This window comes from Pelobates fuscus, chromosome 4 (assembly GCF_036172605.1).
Source record: "Pelobates fuscus isolate aPelFus1 chromosome 4, aPelFus1.pri, whole genome shotgun sequence".
Taxonomy (NCBI): Eukaryota; Metazoa; Chordata; class Amphibia; order Anura; family Pelobatidae; genus Pelobates; species Pelobates fuscus.
Genome location: NC_086320.1, coordinates 371,792,345 through 371,805,107, shown reverse-complemented (window position 1 = coordinate 371,805,107; position 12,763 = coordinate 371,792,345).

The window sequence follows — 12,763 nt, the reverse complement described above, 5'->3', positions numbered from 1 at the left end:
CTGAGGAAGAGGGACAGGAGCTTAGGAGGGTGGGGGGGGGGCATGGGCTGAGGAAGGGGACATGGGCTGAGGTAAGGGATAGGGGCTGAGGAAAGGGACAGGAACTGAGGGGCTGAGGAAAGGGACAGGAACTGAGGGGCTGAGGAAAGGGACAGGAACTGAGGGGCTGAGGAAGAGGGACAGGGGCTGAGGAAGAGGGACAGGGGCTGAGGAAGAGGGACAGGGGCTGAGGAAGAGGGACAGGGGCTGAGGAAGAGGGGCAGGGGCTGAGGAAGAGGGGCAGGGGCTGAGGAAGAGGGGCAGGGGCTGAGGAAGAGGGGCAGGGACTGAGGAGGGGGACAGGGGCTGATGCTCGTATGCAGGGGCTGAGTAAGGTGGACAGGGGCTGAGTAGGGTGGACAGGGGCTGAGTAAGGTGGACAGGGGCTGAGTAAGGTGGACAGGGGCTGAGTAAGGTGGACAGGGGCTGAGTAAGGTGGACAGGGGCTGAGTAAGGTGGACAGGGGCTGAGTAAGGTGGACAGGGGCTGAGGAGGGGGACAGGGGCTGAGGAGGGGGACAGTGCTGTGGAAAAGGGACAGGAGCTTAGGAGGAGGGGGGGCATGGGTTGAGGAAGGGGCCATGGGCTGAGTAAGGTGGCAGGGCTGAGGAAGAGGGACAGGAGCTTAGGAGGAGGGGAGGGGCCGTGGGCTGAGGAAGGGGCCATGGGCTGAGGAGGGGGACAGAGGCTGAGGAGGGGGACAGAGGCTGAGGAGGGGGGCAGGGGCTGATGAAGGGAGCAGGGGCTGAGGAGGGGGACAGGGCCTGAGTAAGAAGACAGGGACTGAGGAGGGAGACAGGGACTGAGTAAGGGGACAGGGCTTGAGGAGGGGGACAGAGACTGAGGAAAGGGACAGGGACTGAGGAGGGGGGCAAGGACTGAGGAGGGAGACAAGGACTGAGGAGGGAGACAAGGACTGAGGAGGGAGACAGGGCTTGAGGAGGGGGACAGGGCTTGAGGAGGGGGCAGGGACTGAGGAGGGAGACAGGGACTGAGGAGGGAGACAGGGACTGAGGAGGGAGACAGGGACTGAGGAGGGAGACAGGGACTGAGGAGGGGGACAGGGACTGAGGAGGGGGACAGGGACTGAGGAGGGGGACAGGGACTGAGGAGGGGGACAGGGACTGAGGAGGGGGACAGGGACTCAGGAAAGGGACAGGGACTCAGGAAAGGGACAGGGACTCAGGAAAGGGACAGGGACTCAGGAAAGGGACAGGGACTCAGGAAAGGGACAGGGACTGAGGAAGGGGGACAGGGCCTGAGGAAGGGGGACAGGGCCTGAGGAAGGGGGACAGGGCCTGAGGAGGGAGACAGAGCCTGAGGAGGGAGACAGGGCCTGAGGAGGGGGGCAGGAACTGAGGAAGGGGGGCAGGAACTGAGGAAGGGGAACAGGGCCTCAGGAAAGGGACAGGCCTGAGGATGGGGGCAGGGACTGAGGAGGGGGACAGGGACTGAGTAAGGGGATAGGGCTTGAGGAGGGGGGCATGGACTGGGGAAAAGGACTAAGGAGGGAGACAGGGACTGAGGGGGGGGCAGGGCCTCAAATAGGGGTACAGGGACTGAGGAGGGGGGACAGGGCCTTAAATAGGGGGACAGGGACTGAGGAGGGTGGACAGGGCCTTAAATAGAAGGGCAGGGACTGAGGAGGGGGGCAGGAACTGAGGACTGGGGACAGGGCCTTAAATAGGGGGACAGGGACTGAGGAGGGGGGACAGGACCTTAAATAGGGGGACAGGGACTCAGGAAAGGGACAGGCCTGAGGAAAGGGACAGGGACTGAGTAAGGGGATAGGGCTTGAGGAGGGGGACAGGGACTAAGGAGGGGGGCAGGAACTGAGGAGGGGGGACAGGGCCTTAAATAGGGGGACAGGGACTGAGGAGGGGGACAGGGCCTTAAACAGGGGGATAGGGACTGAGGAGGGGGGCAGGAACTGAGGAGGGGGGACAGGGCCTTAAATAGGGGGGCAGGGACTGAGGAGGGGGGACAGGGCCTTAAATAGGGGGACAGGGACTGAGGAGGGGGGCAGGAACTGAGGAGGGGGGACAGGGCCTTAAATAGGGGGACAGGGACCGAGGAGGGGGGCAGGAACTGAGGAGGGGGGACAGGGCCTTAAATAGGGGGACAGGGACTCAGGAATGGGACAGGCCTGAGGAGGGGGACAGGGCCTGAGGAGGGAGACAGAGCCTGAGGAGAGAGACAGGGCCTGAGGAGGGGGGCAGGAACTGAGGAAGGGGGGCAGGAACTGAGGAAGGGGAACAGGGCCTCAGGAAAGGGACAGGCCTGAGGATGGGGGCAGGGACTGAGGAGGGGGACAGGGACTGAGTAAGGGGATAGGGCTTGAGGAGGGGGGCATGGACTGGGGAAAAGGACTAAGGAGGGAGACAGGGACTGAGGGGGGGTGCAGGGCCTCAAATAGGGGTACAGGGACTGAGGAGGGGGGACAGGGCCTTAAATAGGGGGACAGGGACTGAGGAGGGGGGACAGGGCCTTAAATAGAAGGGCAGGGACTGAGGAGGGGGGCAGGAACTGAGGACTGGGGACAGGGCCTTAAATAGGGGGACAGGGACTGAGGAGGGGGGACAGGACCTTAAATAGGGGGACAGGGACTCAGGAAAGGGACAGGCCTGAGGAAAGGGACAGGGACTGAGTAAGGGGATAGGGCTTGAGGAGGGGGACAGGGACTAAGGAGGGGGGCAGGAACTGAGGAGGGGGGACAGGGCCTTAAATAGGGGGACAGGGACTGAGGAGGGGGACAGGGCCTTAAACAGGGGGATAGGGACTGAGGAGGGGGGCAGGAACTGAGGAGGGGGGACAGGGCCTTAAATAGGGGGGCAGGGACTGAGGAGGGGGGACAGGGCCTTAAATAGGGGGACAGGGACTGAGGAGGGGGCAGGAACTGAGGAGGGGGGACAGGGCCTTAAATAGGGGGACAGGGACCGAGGAGGGGGGCAGGAACTGAGGAGGGGGGACAGGGCCTTAAATAGGGGGACAGGGACTCAGGAATGGGACAGGCCTGAGGAGGGGGACAGGGACTGAGTAAGGGGATAGGGCTTGAGGAGGGGGGCATGGACTGGGGAAAAGGACTAAGGAGGGAGACAGGGACTGAGGGGGGGGCAGGGCCTCAAATAGGGGGACAGGGACTGAGGAGGGGAGACAGGGCCTTAAATAGGGGGACAGGGACTGAGGAGGGGGGACAGGGCCTTAAATAGAAGGGCAGGGACTGAGGAGGGGGCAGGAACTGAGGAATGGGGACAGGGCCTTAAATAGGGGGACAGGGACTGAGGAGGGGGACAGGGCCTTAAACAGGGGGATAGGGACTGAGGAGGGGGGCAGGAACTGAGGAGGGGGGACAGGGCCTTAAATAGGGGGGCAGGGACTGAGGAGGGGGGACAGGGCCTTAAATAGGGGGACAGGGACTGAGGAGGGGGGCAGGAACTGAGGAGGGGGGACAGGGCCTTAAATAGGGGGACAGGGACCGAGGAGGGGGGCAGGAACTGAGGAGGGGGGACAGGGCCTTAAATAGGGGGACAGGGACTCAGGAATGGGACAGGCCTGAGGAGGGGGACAGGGACTGAGTAAGGGGATAGGGCTTGAGGAGGGGGGCATGGACTGGGGAAAAGGACTAAGGAGGGAGACAGGGACTGAGGGGGGGGCAGGGCCTCAAATAGGGGGACAGGGACTGAGGAGGGGGGACAGGGCCTTAAATAGGGGGACAGGGACTGAGGAGGGGGGACAGGGCCTTAAATAGAAGGGCAGGGACTGAGGAGGGGGCAGGAACTGAGGACTGGGGACAGGGCCTTAAATAGGGGGGGCAGGACCTTAAATAGGGGGACAGGGACTCAGGAAAGGGACAGGCCTGAGGAGGGGGACAGGGACTGAGTAAGGGGATAGGGCTTGAGGAGGGGGACAGGGACTGGGGAAAGGGACTAAGGAGGGGGCAGGAACTGAGGAGGGGGGACAGGGCCTTAAATAGGGGGACAGGGACTGAGGAGGGGGACAGGGCCTTAAACAGGGGGACAGGGACTGAGGAGGGGGGCAGGAACTGAGGAGGGGGACAGGGCCTTAAATAGGGGGACAGGGACTGAGGAGGGGGGACAGGGCCTTAAATAGGGGGACAGGGACTGAGGAGGGAGCAGGAACTGAGGAGGGGGACAGGGCCTTAAATAGGGGGACAGGGACTGAGGAGGGGGGCAGGAACTGAGGAGGGGGGCAGGAACTGAGTTGGGGGGACAGGGCCTTAAATAGGGGGACAGGGACTGAGGAGGGGGGACAGGGCCTTAAATAGGGGGACAGGGACTGGGGAGGGGGACAGGGACTGAGTAAGGGGATAGGGCTTGAGGAGGGGGCATGGACTGGGGAAAAGGACTAAGGAGGGAGACAGGGACTAAGGAGGGGGGACAGGGCCTTAAATAGGGGGACAGGGACTGAGGAGGGGGGGACAGGGCTTTAAATAGGGGGACAGGGACTGAGGAGGGGGGCAGGAACTGAGGAGGGGGGACAGGGCCTTAAATAGGGGGACAGGGACTGAGGAGGGGGGACAGGGCCTTAAATAGGGGGACAGGGACAGGGACTGAGGAAAGGGATAAAAAAAAAAAACCTAAAGTGCCTTCCCCCCTCCCTGAGGCTTACCTTGGGCCAGGAGGGGTGGGACAGGATCTGGAACCTGCAGCCTGCAGTCAGTGGAGTAAGCCGGCCTCTCCTGATGATGTCAGGAGGAGGGGGCGTGGCTTCCTCTGCTCCCCAGCGGTCCTGTGAGAAGAGCAGAGAAAGTCACGCCCCCTTCTACTGACATCATCAGGAGAGGCTGGACGACTCCACTGACTGCAGGGGGAGAGGTGAGTTTAGAAATCCGAGTCCCCAGTCAGAGGCAGGGGATTCGGATTTGTGCTCCCCCTGCTCTCGCAGCCGCTTGTGCCAGCCCTGGGTCCTGCAGGACTAGTAATGGGAACGGCGTTCCTGCTGTGGAAAAAGTGCAGGAACGCCGTTCCCACGCGTTCCTGCAGGACTCGAGCCCTGCCTCACGCTATACATGAGGACATCCAGCGTTTGCTAAAACCCCATTGATTCAATGCTTTCCTGTGGGGTTGTCCTAATGCAAACATGGCACTCGCTGAGCATGTGAAGGAGCAGAGGCGGAGCCACACCCAGGGCCGATGTCCCTCAGGTAAGTGAATTAAGGGTTTCTGCACTGCAGAGGGGGAGGGGGCACTACTAGGAATGCAATTTTGTGTTCCTAGCCTATAGTTTCCCTTTAAAGGGACACTGTAGGCACCCAGACCACTTCAGCTCATTTTGCCCTTAGTGCTGCAATGTTTACATTGCAGCTCTAAGTCTGCATTCTGTGGTTGTCTAACAGACAGCCGCTAGAGGGCTTCCGGAATCCAAACACACTTTTGGTCCGTTATCTGATGCTGGACATCCTCACGGACCTCCGGTGTCAGATTTTCCCCATAGTATAGCATTGAATAATGCTTTCCTATTGGGAGGTCTAATGCGCGCGCGGCCATTGGAGTGTGGGCGGAGCCTGACTCGCCAGAGCCTAACCAAGCGCTGAGGGACATCGGCGCTGGATTCAGGTAAATGACTGAAGGGATTTTAGCCCCTTCATCCCTGCGGGAGGGGGGCACGAGGGAGGGGAGCACTCCAAGGGCCTACAGTGCCAGGAAAACGGGTTTGTTGTCCTGGCACTATAGGATCCCTTCAAGTCAATTGGTTAATAAATATAAAAGAAACAAATTGAAACCAATGCGGCTTAGTAGAGAAGTAAAACAAGAGATTAAAAAAAGGAAAAGGGCATTTAAATCGCACAAATCAGAGGCATCCTATATAAGATATAAGGAAGCCAATAATGCTTGCAAAAAGGCAAATAAAGTGGCTAAACTAGAAAATGAGAAATTGAAAGCCAAAGAATCCAAAACCAAGCCCAAATATTTTTTCAAGTACATCAATTCTATAAAAAAAAAATCAAAAAATGAAAGTGTAGGTACACTGGAAACAGAGATGGGTCTGCTAGTTAATGAAGACCAGGAAAAGGCTGACATTTTCAATAATTATTTTTCTTCAGTATATATTAATGAGGATCCTATGGCAAGAGATATGCAAATGATTGCTGCAAAAAACTTGCAGATAACTTGTGATTGAATGACTCGAGAAAAGGTGCTACAGCAGTTAAAGAAAATTTATGTAAATAAAGCTCTGGGGCCTGACTGTATTCACCCACGAGTACTTAAGGAGCTAAGTGGGGAAATAAGTGAACCTCTGTATTTAATCTTTCAAGATTCTTTTGTTTCAGGTATTGTACCGGAGGATTGAAGAAAGGCAGATGTCGTTCCTTTATTTAAAAAGGGTTCAAAATCCTTGCCTGAAAATTATAGACCTGTGAGCTTAACCTCTGTGACTGGGAAAATATTTGAAGGGCTATTAAGGGATAATATTCAGGGATTTAGATAGATTGAGAGACTGGGCACTAAAATTGCAGATGAAATTTAATGTAGAGAAATGCAAAGTTATGCATTTCGGGGTCAAGAATGCACAAGCAAGTTACACCCTAAATAGTAGTGATTAAGGGATAACCACACACAAGAAGGATTTGGGAATTGTTATAGACAACAAATTAGGCAGCAATATGCAATGTCAATCTGCAGTTGCTAATGCCAGTAAGATTTTGTCATGTATAAATAGGGGCATAAATTCTCGTGATGAAAATATAATTTTGCCTCTTTATAAATCGCTGGAAAGATCACACCTTGAATATGCTGTGCAATTTTGGGCACCTGTTCTAAAGAAGGATATCATGACACTAGAAAAAGTGCAGAGATGAGCTACAAAATTGATAAAAGGAATGGAGCGTTTTGTTATGAAGAAAGGTTAAGAAATATAAATCTCTTTAGTTTGGAAAAACAACGCCTCAGAGGGGATTTGATAACATTATACAAATATATTCGGGGCCAGTACAAACCATTATCTGGAAATCTATTCATAAACAGGGCTATACATAGGACACAAGGTCACACATTTAGGCTGGAAGAAAAGAGATTTCATCTACGGCAAAGAAAAGTTTTTTTTACAGTAAGAACTATACGGATATGGAATTCTCTGCCTGAAGAGGTGGTTTTATCAGAGTCCATACAGATGTTTAAACAGCAATTTGATACTTGCAAAAACATAACCTACAGGGATATCATTTCTAATTAGTGGGGTAATAGCTGCTTGATCCAAGGAGACATCTGACTGCTATTTTGGGGTCAAGCAGGAATTTTTTCGGGGGCGGAGCTAACAGCACAACGAGGCAGTCGCCATTTGCAAAAGCTCTGCACGGCCGGCGCAAAATAACGGAAAAAAAAAGGCACACCCGCAGCCCATCGACTAAAACTAACGACAAGCACAGCTTCCAGACACCCTGCTGAACACGCAGATGCCTTTTTTACAACCGTCGGGCACGAAACGCCGCGTTAAGGGTCAGGGGGCCTATCGCACACGCGACCAGTACCTCACCAGGGAGCTGACAGCGTGGCTCGGGCAGAGCCAACAACTCATAGAGGCAGACAACGGAAGATATGGGACGGAAGTCCAACAAACCTGCAGCAAGTACCTCCACACCTAACCGGGACATTGGCAGCATGCTGCAGCACCCTCCACCCGCACAGGCCCGCGCTAACACGGCAGCCTCACCTATAAGATCTGAAGAAGAAGACTCAAAACACAGCACAGCAGAGGCCAACACAGGCAACATAAAAGCACAGGCTACTGATGGGTTAGCCCCAGCGACAAAAAAGGACATCCAGACAATGCTAGCGGGACTCCAAGGTAACCTACAACTAATGTGGCAAGCAGACCTGAAGGGGCTGGCAGCAGAGGTACAGGCAGTATCGTCCCGAACACAGGCCACGGCACAAGAGGTGAAAGACCTGAGCCAAGCCCTAAACTCACTAAAAGACACAGTTGCCCAGATGCAGACAGTACAGGATAATGTCTCCAGGCAAGTAAACATCTTAGACGACAGGGGTAGAAGGAAGAATGTCAAGATCAGGGGGGTATCAGAAACGGTGCCACTGGAGGAACTACCCCACTTCATAAGGCGCCTAGTGGCCTCACTCATTCCCATTAGGCTGGAAAAACACTTTACGTTTGATGGCGTATATCGCATAGCAAAACCCCTAAGAGCACCTAAGTCAGCCCCACGCGATATAATCCTACGATGCCAAACCTTGACAGACAAAATAGCCCTAATAACGGCCATGAAAGGGAAAGCGCCCTATGACTTTGAAACACATCAAATTACATTCTTCCAGGACTTAAGCAGAGACACATTATCATGGCGCAAGAGCATGCAGCCCGTGACCTCTACCCTGCAGGAAGCGGGTCTAGTTTACAGATGGGCGACCCCCAGAATGCTGTGAGTGACCAAAGGCGAACAACACTATAAAATCACCAATGTGGAAGAAGGACCGGCCTTGCTGACCACACTGGGACTCTCTAACAATGCCATAGGGGTGGACACCCCGCACCAAGGACCCGTGACATGAAACCTGGACTGACCAAACAAAAGACATCCAGTTCTTGTTATATTGTTATATTAATTTTTAATGCTTCATGTTCTACTCACTACACCAAGTTATGTATAACCTGTCTTTATTTACGCTCTCATCTCCTGCACCGACTGGTCATTCATTACCCTGTGCCTTTAAGGCAGTACAGCTGCACACTGCCCATGCCCCCCCCCCCCCCCCCCTAATGCCTCAGGGTTAAGAGGCATAGCAACCGATGGAACACACACTAGTCAATATGGCCCAACCTTTTTAATTCACATAGACCTCCTCCACAGTCTTAAAGAGCCCAGCCCTAACACGGCACAGACACTCATACTCTGACATATATGCAATTCACACGTAGATGACTCTCAAACTCCTAGCCCTTACTTATGTATCCAACTTTATACAAATCGCACGGCCAAAAGGAACCAGCACCATATCACCACCAGTGCAACCCTCCGAATCCACACTAGCTATGGCACCTACAGCCACCACTGGCACGGGCGATCACATCGTTACGACTGCCTAGTCCTATATAAGAAAAATGTGCACTGATAATCTTAGCTCCAAAGGCAGGAGGCTTCGATCACTGATTTATTTTAAGCAATTGCTGATAAGGCATACCCATACCAAGTCTGTATCATTACACCGGCACTGAAAGTAAAGTATTTAAAGGGATTCATTAACTCCCTATAGCCTAGGGTTGTTAAGCGTGACTCACCTATGCATTATACGGAGGCTAGCCATAGATATATGACGTACTGTATTACCACTACACAAGAATAGCCAACCTAGCAAAACTCTTAGCTGAACTTGCTCGGTGAGAATTAGTCGAATCCCTAATAACAACTGTCTAACACTTTACTCTCCAGTGTGTATAAATTAAGCATGTAACTAATGGTCCTTATCTTACAGTTCGAAATACGAAATCCGCTAATGCATAACCTATACGTTATAGAACAGTTTATAACCGTTTGTTTCTCGTGATAAAACATTTAAAAAATGTGCTAGCCAACCACATGCCATAATAAGTTGATGTTCATGACAAGCCTGCAGATGCTGTTGTGGCGCTGCAAGACTAACTGTATGTTCTTTAATATGCACAAGAAAAATAAAGAATTAAAAAAACAAGGATTTTTTTCCTAGTTTGTTGCAAAATTGGAAGCGCTTCAGACTAGGTTTTTTGCCTTCTTTTGGATCAACAGCAAAAACATATGTGAGGAAGGCGGAACTTGATGGACACAAGTCTCCTTTTCAGCTATGTAACTATGTAAAAAAATAAATAAAAATCTATGGGGTTTACTTACAAAATATATAATATATCACATGACAGCTGCAGCTCCATAATCCATTTTTGGAAAGGCCTAATCTAACGATTGCTGGTTTCGGTTTAACCCACTGAAAGGGATATCCTCTTCTGCTCTTTCAGGGTCACTTACTAATGTGAATAAAGACTGTGTCTCTGAATACCAGGCCCTTGGGTACTATGATTATAAAGTTATTTTTTTCATAGTATTTCTATGAAGGAATACATTATGGCCTTCTCGAAACTGGAAACTGTCAGGTAACAACAGCTGTAACCAGAGGAAACACGCACGCAGAACAATCTCCAGATTGCCTTCATGTCTCTGACAAGAAACCTTGTTTTTTTTTGTATTGTGTTTCAGGTGTCTTATTATTTTCTGCTAAAACGTCATCTGTGATTTATAAGTGCTTTGTTATTTTCGGATTATTTAAAAGTGCTTTGTTATTTTCGGATTATTTAAATACAAGCTCAGGAAGAATGCGATATTGCAGAGATCCTCAGAAAATTGTTGCGTGATTATTTTATTTGGTTTGTGATGCCTTTTATTTAGCGACATTCTAGGCTGACAATATTACCAGAGGAACCTGCTGGACTGGTTTGAGCCCAGTCAAGGTATTCGAAAGGTGTTGCCCTTATTGGTAAAGGATTTTGGAAAGACAGACCTGGTTATTAACGCAAGTGAAAATTTAAAGTGAATTTCATATTTAAGGCCAAAGTAGAATTTTTCCAATTTGGCTATTTTGGTGATATTGATTAGTATTGATTATATATTGATTATAAATTCAATTTGAATTGACTGGAAAAAGACTTCATCAGTAGATATAACAGCTATCCTACATGTAATGCAAATGGCTATATTTTTACAGAAAGCTGTTGTCATGCTTTTTTAATATTATTGAAAATGATAAGATGCATGTAATCAGGGCCGGACTGGGGATACAAAGCAGCCCTGGAAAAAAAAATCTATGCCAGCCCCATAAGTCATTGCGCCATATATTGTCGCATGTAATATGTAGGGCTATGTCTTGCCACCCCAGATGATTGAGTAATATATATATTATATATATTGCTTTTTCTAATATAAAATATTGGTCCTTTCAGAGTAAAACATTTAATTATACAGTAAGCATACTCACATGCAGACACAGACAATCTCACTGACACACACAAGTTCATTGATACACAGCCTCATAGACAAACAATTTCACTAATATACATAAGCTCATTGACATAAAAACACAAGCTCACTCACTAGCAGGCACACACACACATGCAAGCAGTGGTGTATCCTGGTGTTGTGCTGCCCTAGGCAGGACAAAATTCAGGCGCCCCCCTCCCGCCCGCGCCACCCCCACCCAACCCTTCCCCCGCCCCGCCTTCTTAATACACACACACACATTCACTGACAGATACGCATACACTAGCTAACAGAAACACACACACACTAACAGACACACTCACTAACAGACACTCACTAGCAGATACACGCACACTCACACTAACAGACACACACACAGTCAGACACACACACACTAAGACATACAGACACACACACTAACAGACACGCAGACACACAATAACAGACACACACAGACACAATAACAGACACACACAGACACAATAACAGACATACACACACACGCACTAACAGACATACACACACACACTAACAGACATACACACACTAACAGACATACACACACACACTAACAGACATACACACACACACACAATAACAGACATACACACACACAATAACAGACATACACACACACAATAACAGACATACACAGACACAATAACAGACATACACACACACTAACAGACATACACACACTGACATACACACACACATACACTGACATACACACACACACAATAACAGACATACACACACACAATAACAGACACACACACACACACAATAACAGACACACACTAACAGACATACACACACACACACACACTAACAGACACACACTAACAGACATACACACACTAACAGACACACAATAACAGACACACACACACTAACAGACATACACACACTCATTTTTTTTATTTAACCCCCCCCCCAGCCTCCTTACCTTTGGGAATGCTGGGGGGGGGGTTTCCCTCTCTCCCTGGTGGTCCAGTGGCTGCTGGGCGGCGCTGGCGGGCGGCTGGCGAGGGAGCACTTCCTCTGAGCTGTCTGCTCAGCTCCCTCGCGTGCCGCCCGCAGAGTGAGGCTGGGAGCCGGAATATGATGTCATATTCCGGCTCCCAGCCTCACTCTGCGGCGCACGAAGGAGCTGAGCAGACAGTTTAGAGGAAGTGCTCCCTCGCCAGCCGCCCGCCAGCGCCGCCCAGCAGATCGCCCGCCCAGAGGGCTTGTCAGTTAGCCACAAGGCTAACAAGGCATTTGCCCTGGGCATTTGGGGGCGGCGTGTTTTGCCGCCCCCTGGAAAATGCCGCCCAAGGCAAATGCCTTGTTTGCCTCGCGGCTAATACGCCCCTGCATGCAAGCAAGCTCACTCACTAGCAGGCGCACACACACACAGCTTAATGTAGTGGTTCTGGCGTCTATAGCCTGTCCCTGCAGGCTTTTGAATGTAAACATGGACTTTTCAGAGAAAAGGCAGTGTTTACATTGCTTCCTAGTGACACCTCTAGTGACAGACACTCAGACGGTCACTAGAGGCGCTTCCTGTGTCAGTGCGGATTGGCTGAGATCATCAAGCTTGATGATCTCAGTCATAGAGGCAGAGACCTGCACGACGTTGGGAAAAAAAAAGGTGAGTAAAATAATATTTTTAAAAACACACACAGACACCACGACTGACACACACACTCACCATGACAGACACACCATGACACAGACCATGACACAGACAGACACACACACCATG